Below are 10,000 nucleotides of genomic sequence, written 5' to 3'. Positions count from 1 at the left end.
GAGTTTCACATTTTCTTTAAGAAAACAATTTTTCTTCTAGATGTTTATCTCATCAGAGCCGTGATCGTATAGTGGTTAGTACATTGCGTTGTGGCCGCAATAACCCAGGTTCGAATCCTGGTCACGGCATGTGAGGTAAATTTTTAGGTTACCTTTAAATATGGTCATTTAAAAAACAAACTCTAATGTCAAAGATGAGATTTGTAAACAAATCTAAAATCATAAAACCTTCGGTATTTTTATAACGTAGAAAATTATTATTCTTCCAATTAGATTCTAATCGGGTAGTTGAATTAGTAGAACTTCAAAAGTACTAAGTATACAGCAAATGTTTTCATGTTGAACAGGTTGACATGAGTCTTTTTATAGTTTATATATGAAATATCTGTTTTGACGTTGTTACTGTTTTTAGAATTATTTATTGTTAGTTTGTTCTCATCATTTATTTATTTCCTTATTTCCTTTCCTCACTGGGCTATTTTTCCCTTTTGTAGCCCTTGGGCTTATAGCATCTTGCTTTTTCAACTAGGGTTGTAGCTTGGCTAGTAATAATAATAATAGTAATCAGTAATCAAGCAATGCTTGGAAAGAAGGTTTATAAAAATCATCATCATCATCATCATCATCTCCTCCTCCTCCTATTGACGCAAAGGGCCTTAGGTAAGATTTCGCCAGTCTTGAGCTTTAAAATAAATAATCCTCCATTCATCATCTACTTCAGGCGTCATACTCCTCAGCCATGTAGGCCTGGGGCTTCCAACTCTTCTAGTACCTTATGGAGCCAAGCTAAATTTTGTAAAAATCAAATAAAAATCTATTATTTTTTTCTATAAAGACTATTGCCATTATTTCGTGAATATAATTAGTTTACGTACTGTGTTCTCTTATCAATGGCCTGGACAAATATATGTCTAGATGTGTTAATATTTTTTTTTTCCTTTATAAAATCTTCAAGTTTTTAATAATGGTAATAACAAAGTACCTCAATAATCTATAAAAAGACTGACAAGAACACATACATTGAAAGAAAAATAATTTTCTGCAATATAAAGAAGGTTTATTTTTTTAGCCACTTTTCAACTTACCTGCCGTGATGACCAGGATTCGAACCTAGGTTAATGCGGCCACAACGCAATGTACTAACCACTATACGATCATGGCCACTAGGGGAACGAACACACTGGAAGAGTTAGAATACCCAGGCCTACATGTCTAAGGACTATGAAATGTAAAATGGGAGATGATGAATGGAGAATTATTGATTTAAAAGTGCAAGATAGTCGACTGGCGAAATCTAACAGAGGCCCTTTACGTCAATTTATCAATAAAAGAATTACCTCACGGGCCGTGACCAGGATTCGTGCCTGGGTTATTGCGGCCACAACGCAATGTACTAACCACTATACGATCACGGCTGAGGTAAGATAACCAATTACGAGAATCATTTTTATAAAGAAAATGTTTAACTCCATTGTCAAGCGCCAGTGGGGTGATGGAAACCCAATTTAGTAGTGACAGTATAGTCTGGGAAAAGGCAAGTTGATTTGGAGAAATAAAGTGCCGTGGCGGAGGCCTGCACTCTCAGTGCTTTTCTAGTTTCACACCGTTTTTCTTCATTTGTTCTCTTTCTCGAATATTTTGTAAGAAGGGATGTCTATAGTTCAAATCTAGAAGTGTATGACCCAATCTATCTTATGTACATTTTATGTAAATTTTCTGTTAATGCAAATTCGATCCTCACTAATGAAGCAATGTAGAGAAACACAATTGCCAGGAAAGAAGTTTTATAAAAATCATCATCATCATCATCATCATTATCATCATCTCCTCCTACGCCTATTGACGCAAAGGGCCTCGGGTAGATTTCACTAGTCGTCTCTATCTTGAGCTTTTAATTCAATACTTCTCCACATCATTATCTCCAACTTCAAGCTTCATAGTTCTCAGTCATGTAGGCCTGGGTGTTCCAACTCTTCTAGTGCCTTGTGGAGCCCAGTTAAAAGTTTTGGAGCCCAATTAAAAGTTATTTATTGCCATAAATAATAGATTTCCTATTCAAACAATAGGAATTATTTCTAAAACTTATGTGAGAGCTGGCCTACTAATCCGTCTTATTGAGCAAAACAATGCTTGGCTAAAAACCATATAATTTATTCCTATAACTTGAACAAAATACCATGCTGTGTCTATCAATCTCGGATATTCAAAATCCACTTACATACGTTGTATATATTTAAAAAATGCAAAAGCTCTCGCACTTTATACTAAGTGCCTTGTACCAACCGTGTGTCACACGATCGTACATAGTAACGACATTACTCTTTGTTGTATATATTATTCTTTGAATCTTCGCTCTCCCCTCGCACCGACAGCAACTTGCATGAACCGGTCTGGCTATTTCTCATTGTTAACTGTTAACAGAACTGGTTGCCGGTTGGACAAGAAATAGCATGTTGTATTTTGTGACCTTCTTGCCAGGACCTTGTGCGTATATATACTCAATGTGTCTATAATAAACTACTCAGTTGCTTTCAACTCGCGTTTGAGTCACAACCTACTCTTGGCCCGTCAAAAGCCTTTTCAGCTGAAGAGGCACTTTGTAAAAAGAGCGAAAGTTCGGGTGTTTTTTTAATATACAACGTATATAAGTGTGGATTTTTAATACCCATTAGTTCCTATATTTATTCTTAAATTAAAATGTCATATTAACTCCAATAAGATATTGTTAAAACCTAAATAATCTAAGAAGGACGTGTCCGATCTAAAAATATATACCCATTCGATAAGATTTCTTTATCAAATATAAAGAACATTTATGCCAAAATAAATGCAGCATTAAAACAGAAAACTATTCCATTTCTATAGTGTGGCATCATATCTAAAGCAGGGTTTACACGGTCGAACAGTTCGTTGAACCCGGTCGTCGAACCCAGTTGTCGAACCTGCTTGTCAAACTGTTCGAAGAAGTGGAGTGAGACAAATGCATAAGGTTTGTGGACTATGAAGCCCCGCCCAAAAAAGTCAGGCGAGAACAGACTTTCCTCGAACCGTTCGACGAATGTGTTCGACTACCAAATACCCCGTTCACACGTTCGAACATCACTTCAAACACTTGTGTGTCGAACCACGTCCAGCGAACCGTTCGACTGCGTAAACTAACCTTAAAATGCGTACACACAAGAGTGTAGCATTAAATTTTTTAGGTATTCATACCCTACAAAAGGGTACCAGGGTAGTATAAAATCTTGGATACACCCACCCTACAAAAATGAGGAATCAAATATGGAAAACTTAACCAAAAAGGGTAGTATAATATATGGAGTACAACAGCAGCAACAACAACAACAACAAATGCATCTGTTCCTAGTTCACTGCAGGACAAAGGCCTCAATCATGTTCTTATTCATGTGTGAGGGATGGCCATTTTTCATCACCACACTGACCATTGCAGTGATTATCAGTGATTATCATTATCATTATCATTATTATTATTATCATTATTATTATTATCATTATTATTATTTTTTGCTAAGCTACAACCCTACTTAGAAATGCAGGATGCTATAAGCCCAAGGGCCCCAACAGGGAAAATAGCTGGGAGATTTTAATCTGATCCCTTATAGCAAACCAACATGGTATAGAAGCCCTTGGCCTTGACTAGTATAGACAAAAGCTTTCCCCCACCTTGAGGTATCCCCAACAACTAAACTGCAGCATTGAATGTGAAATATCTACCATACAAAAAATATAAAATCTGGGATGCCGTTTACTCGCAGACATACTACAACCCTCGTTGGAAAAGCAGGATGCTATAAGCCCAAGGAGTCCAACAGGGAAAACAGCCCAGTGAGGAAAGGAAACAAGGAAAAATAAAATATTTTAAGAACAGTAACAACATTAAAATAAATATCTCCTGTATAAACTATAAAAACATCAACAAAACAAGAGGAAGAGAAATAAGATAGAATAGTGTGCCCAAGTGTACCCTCAAGCAAGAGAACTGTAACTCAAGATTGTAGAACACCATGGTACAGAGGTTATGGCGCTACCAAAGGCTAGTGAAGAATGGTTTGATTTTGGAGTGTCCTTTTCCTAGTAGAGTTGCTTACCATAACTAAAGAGTCTTCTACCCTTACCAAGAGGAAGGTGGCCGCCAAACAATTACAGTGCAGTAGTTAACCCTTTGAGTGAAGAAGAATTGTTTGGTAATCTCAGTGTTGTCGGGTGTATGAGGAGAGAGAAGAATAAGTAAAGAATAGGCCAGACTATTCGCTGTGTGTTTAGGCAAATGGAAAATGAGCCGTAAGCAGAGAGAAGGACCCCATGTAGTACTGCCTGGCCCGTCAAAAGATCCCATAACTCTCTAGCGGTAGTATCTCAACGGGTGGATAGTGCCTTGGCCAACCTACTACCTGCTCCCAAATGAACCTCTTAAAACAAACCATATAACCAGAACTTAAAGTTAACTAAGTAAATTTGAAACATACATCCAACATACTAGATTTCATGCACAATTCCAAAACTGTTTTAGAATGATTTATTGTTAACTTTTTTTCATTTATTTATTTCCTTATTTCCTTTCCTCACTGGGCTATTTTTCCCTATTGGAGCCCTTGGGCTTATGGCATCTTGCTTGTCCAACTATGGTTGTAGCATGGCTAATAATAATAATAATAATAATAATAATAATAATAATAATTGAGAGTAGCTGCCAACATGGAGACTCATGAGGTAGCGGGACGGGAGAGAAAGTATATTTTGGAGCCTGACTATGAAGTTTTAGTGTTATCAAAAAGCACTTTTGTACATCAAATTGATATCTCATCGGAGCCGTGATCGTATAGTGGTTAGTACATTGCGTTGTGGCCGCAATAACCCAGGTTCGAATCCTGGTCACGGCAGGTGAGCTGAACTTTTAGATTGATAATATTAAAAATCTGTAATAAAAAACAGATGTCAAGAATGACCTTTGTAAACATAAAAAGACTGAAAAATGAACCTTCGTTATCTTTAAAATGAAGACAATTATTTTTCTTTCAATTTCTCAGCTGTAAACTATCCGGAATTTGACAAACTATTTTCTTATCAGTTTATATATAGATAATTTTCTTTTTTAAAGACAATGAAGGTTCCTTTTTCAGTCTTTTTATGTTTACAAAGTCATTCTTGACATCTGTTTTTTTATTACAGATTTTCAATGTTATTAATCTAAAAGTTCAGCTCACCTGCCGTGACCAGGATTCGAACCTGGGTTATTGCGGCCACAACGCAATGTACTAACCACTATACGATCACGGCTCCGATGAGATATTACTTTGATGTACAAAAGTGCTTTTTCGTAACACTAAAACTTCATAGTCAGGCTCCAAAATGTACTTTATCCAAGAGTTGTCAGTTTGTCCTTTTTTCAGGCCAAAAAACCTCAAATTTGGTCTTTTTTTTCAATTGGTTGCCCTTTTGTAATATGAATATAGACAGACCTTAAATACTATATATTTGGCCTTTTTTCTACTAATGTTGGCCTTTTCAAAGCTGCGGTCAATTAGATGCCGGTGTAGCGGGAAATTTTTCCCCCCTGACTGAAATTCCCCCTGGGAAATATAGTCTAGGATCAATTCCCCCCCCCCCCCCCCCGGAATAGCAGCTTGGGCTGTTATTCCCCCGGGGGGAATTTCAGCCCTAGGATATTTTTCCCCCCTAGGCCATTTCTCCCCCACCCTCCCTTACAGAGAAACTATTTTGATGAATTAAATAATCAACGGTAATTTTGACAAAATATTAGGAAATATATTATAGTATATATATATATATATATATATATATATATATATATTATGTTATATATATATATATATATATATATATATATTATGTTATATATATATATTATGTTATATATATATATATATATATATATATATATATATATATATATATATATATATATATATATATATATATATATATATATATATATATATATATATATATATATATATATATATATATAGAGTGAAAACCTTACTCTTCTTTCGTACTGTCCAGCACGAAATAAAAAGTACATTTGATGCTAAGAAGCAGTATGGATGAGAAAGGAGATGATACCAATTCAGTTGTGTTACCAGAGATTATGGGGGAACCGAGTGGGAAACCCGGGTTTTTAGGTTGGGGAAATGTCATAAACGAGTGATTTACAGCAATAATAATGGTCAGAAATGCTAAATAAGAACAAGATAACCAGTTGGTAAAACATCTGGATCATGTAAGTGGCTGAACATAGGCCAATCATGATCATTTAACACATTTGAGATTTGTAAAAGGGTACAGAACCTAACAAACCCACCTAACCTAACCTAGTAGTTCCCAGGTCACAACCCCTAGCCGGGGGCAAGCCCCCGGACCCCCTTCCCAGGTCACAGCCCCTAGCCGGAGACAAGCCCCCGGACCTCCTTCCCAGGTCACAACCTCTTGGACTATCCCAATATCAGCCTTCATCATAATTCTTTAAACATACAGGCATTTTTTTTCGTTGCATTTGGAGATTTAAAGTTACGTCTGCACAAATTTCTTGAATTGAGGATATATATACTAAAGAATTTGATTGTTCCTTTACATCCTTCGAAATCAGCAAGCTTGTTTTCTAAGCAATATTGCATGGGGTTTGATACGGATTCACCAAGAAAGTGAATAGCACGTTTAAAATTCATTGGCCTTTTTTATCCAAGCAACATGTTGTGACCTCAATTTATTGCCTAAATGTAATCTTTCATTGTCTTGCAATTTGTGCAGCTTTTCTATGAAATCCCATTGAATTTGATTTCCATGGCAAACAAAACAAAAAAATAATGGTTACTTCCACCAAGCAGAGGGGGAATCTTGGGCCAGAGGAGGGAATATTATCCTGGGACAAAGTTCCCCCGGGGGGATATATATCCTGGGCCATATTTCCCCCGGGGGGAATTTCGGACGGGGGGAAAACCAGACCGTTACACCGGCCTTTTCCCAGGGTTGTCAGTTTGTTCTTTTTCAGACCAAAACCCTCAAATTTAGTCTTTTTTTAATTGGTTGCCCTTTTATAATTTGAAAATAGACCTTAAATGCTATATATTTTGGCCTTTTGTACTAATGGGTTGGCCTTTTCAAAGATGCGGTCAATCAGAAGTTGGCCTTTTTCTCATTTACAAATCCTGGCAACCCTGCAAAGCGTCCTGCAACCGATCCCCACCTCCAGAGTCGCTCAATGTTGGCAGCGCCTCCCAAAAGGCATTTGGCGATGAAATCTAGTATGTTGGATATATGTTTCAAAAATGGAAATATAGAAATATAGGAATATAGAAAAGAAAGGAATGAAGTAATTGAGCTACAACAACCATACGAGATAGACTTAAGGAAGATAGGATTATTTTTATATAGTGAAACAAATATAAAAAAGAAAAAAGAAGTATTAAACCTCATGTGGAAGAAAAGAGAAAACAGTACAAGAAGATAAATAGCCCAATGAGGAAAGGAAACAAGAAAAATTAAAATATTTTAAAAACAGTGACAAAAATTGAAATAAATATTTCCTATGTAAACTATAAAAGCACCGCTGCGAGTCTGTGCAAATGTGCCTCATTAAAAAAAAAAAAAAAATGAGTTTAGATTTCATCGCCAAATGCCTTTGGGGAAGCGCTGCCAACACTGAGTGACTCGGGAGGTAGCAATCGGTTGCGGGACGGGAGAGAAAGTATATTCTGGTGCCTGACCATGAAGTTTTAGTTTTAACAAAAAGCACTTTTGTACGTTTGAAAGATATCTCATCGGAGCCGTGATCGTATAGTGGTTAGTACATTGCGTTGTGGCCGCAATAACCCAGGTTCGAATCCTGGTCACGGCAGGTGAGCTAAACTTTTAGATTAATAACATTAAAAATCTGTAATAAAAAACAAAGATGTCATGAATGACCTTTGGTGAAAAATTAACCTTCATTATCTTTATAATGAAGATAATTATTTTTCTTTCAGTTTCTTACCTGTAAACTTTCTGTCACTGATATAAACATTATTTTCTTATCAGTCTATCTATAGATTATTTAGGTACTTTGTTGTTACCATTAAAAAAAAAATATAAAAAAAAAATGTAATATATATAAAAAATATCAAAATGCAAAAAATTATCTTTCTTCCATTTCCTTACCTGTAAACTTACTCTAGCTTAAATAAACATCTATCTATATATTATTTTGGTACTATTATTACCATTATCAAAATATTTGATTAAAATAAATAATTTATAGATATATATATTCATGTCACGACCATTGATAGATAAAACATCCTTCAATACGACTAGGACAAGAGGACACATTACGTAAAACAATTATATTCACGAAATAATGATAACCAAGTTTTGGTTAAAAAAAAAAAAAAAAAAAATTACTTATCTTTCAATAATGTCACCCAAACCTGTAACACTCAAAACCAGCATCTTGGAAAATATAATTTTGTATTTATATTTTAGGAGAGTTGGAAGCCACAGACATACATGGCTGAGGACTGTGAAGCGTGAAGTAGATGATGATGACTGGAGGATCATTGATTTAAAAGCTCAAGATAGGGAGGACTGGCGAAATCTAACCGAGGCCCTTTGCGTCAATAGGCGTAGGCAAAATCTAGATCTTGGATGTAGGAGATGATGATGATGATGATGATGATTTCTATAAACTTTTTTTCCTATCATTTGTGTTCCTATATATTGTTTCATTACTGAGGATCGAATTTACATTGATCAACAGAAACTTATTCACATTATTATTATTATTATTATTATTATTATTATTATTATTATTATTTGCTAAGCTACAACCCTTGTTGGAAAAGCAGAATGCTATAAGTCCAGGGGCTCTAACAGGGAAAATAGCCCAGTGAGGAAAAGAAACAAGGAAAAAACAAATATTTTAAGAATAATAAAATAAATATCTCCTATGTAAACTATAGAAACTTTAACAAAACAGGAGGAAGAGAAATTAGATAGAATAGTGTGCCCGAGTGTACCCGCAAGAAAGAGAACTCTAACCCAAGATAGTGGAAGACCATGGTACAGAGGCTATGGCACTACCCTAGAATAGACAACAAAGGTTTGATTTTGGAGTATCCTTCTCCTAGAAGTCTCTCTTTTACCCTTACCAACAGGAAAGTAGCCACTGACCAATTACAGTGCAGTAGTTAACCCCTTTGGTGAAAAAGAATAGTTTGGTAATTTCAGTATTGTAAGGTGTATGAGGTCAGAGGAGAATCTGTAGAAAAATATGCCAGACTATTCGGTGTATGAGTAGGCAAAGGGAAAGATAAAATAAATTGGGTCATACACGTTTAGATTTGAACTGTAGACGTTCCTTCCTACAAAATATTCGAGAAAGCGAACAAATTAAGAAAAACGGTGTAAAACTAAAAAAGCAGAGTGCAGGCCTCCGCCACGGCAGCTTATTTCTCTAAATCAGCTTGCCTTTCCCAGACTATACCGCCACCACTAAATTGGGTTTCCATCACCCCGCTAAAGAAAATCCGAACAATAATTGGAGATCTCAACGCTGAGGATTCCTCTCTGGGATGACTCACGCTTGACAAAGGAGTTTCACATTTTCTTTAAGAAAACAATTGTTCTCGAAGATGTTAATCTTACTACATCCGTGATCGTATAGTGGTTAGTACATTGAGTTGTGGCCGCAATAACCCAGGTTCGAATCCTGGTCACGGCAAGGAGAGTTAATCTTTTAGGTTGATAACCTTAAAAATGGTAGTTTAAATATCGAACCGAGATGGCTAGAATGGCCTAAGGCTAAGAGAATAAACCTTCGGCATCTTTATGAGGCAGAAAATTATCTTCTTTCAATTCCTTAAACTAAACTTTCTCTAACTTGAACGTGAATTATTTTCTTATCCGTCTATCTATAGATTATTTAGACACTTTGTTATTACCATTATTAAAAACAACCCAAGATATTCTAGATAAACTATCACTT

General features: G+C 35.8%; 1 protein-coding gene and 4 non-coding genes across 6 annotated transcripts in view; 3 read left to right on the top strand and 2 right to left on the bottom strand.

Annotated features, from left to right (window-relative positions):
* LOC137615171 (paraneoplastic antigen Ma6E-like) overlaps window positions 1–10,000 on the bottom strand; it is a 426,083-nt gene that overhangs the window by 155,691 nt on the left and 260,392 nt on the right. The window lies entirely within an intron of this gene.
* Window positions 58–129, top strand: TRNAH-GUG (transfer RNA histidin (anticodon GUG)). The gene has a single exon. It is a non-coding gene; the product is annotated as a tRNA-His (tRNA).
* TRNAH-GUG (transfer RNA histidin (anticodon GUG)) lies at window positions 4,830–4,901 on the top strand. The gene has a single exon. It is a non-coding gene; the product is annotated as a tRNA-His (tRNA).
* On the bottom strand, window positions 5,227–5,298 carry TRNAH-GUG (transfer RNA histidin (anticodon GUG)). The gene has a single exon. It is a non-coding gene; the product is annotated as a tRNA-His (tRNA).
* TRNAH-GUG (transfer RNA histidin (anticodon GUG)) lies at window positions 7,805–7,876 on the top strand. Its single transcript has one exon. It is a non-coding gene; the product is annotated as a tRNA-His (tRNA).

This window comes from Palaemon carinicauda, chromosome 21 (assembly GCF_036898095.1).
Source record: "Palaemon carinicauda isolate YSFRI2023 chromosome 21, ASM3689809v2, whole genome shotgun sequence".
NCBI classification, from domain to species: Eukaryota; Metazoa; Arthropoda; class Malacostraca; order Decapoda; family Palaemonidae; genus Palaemon; species Palaemon carinicauda.
This window is presented reverse-complemented; position numbering and strand designations above follow the sequence as displayed.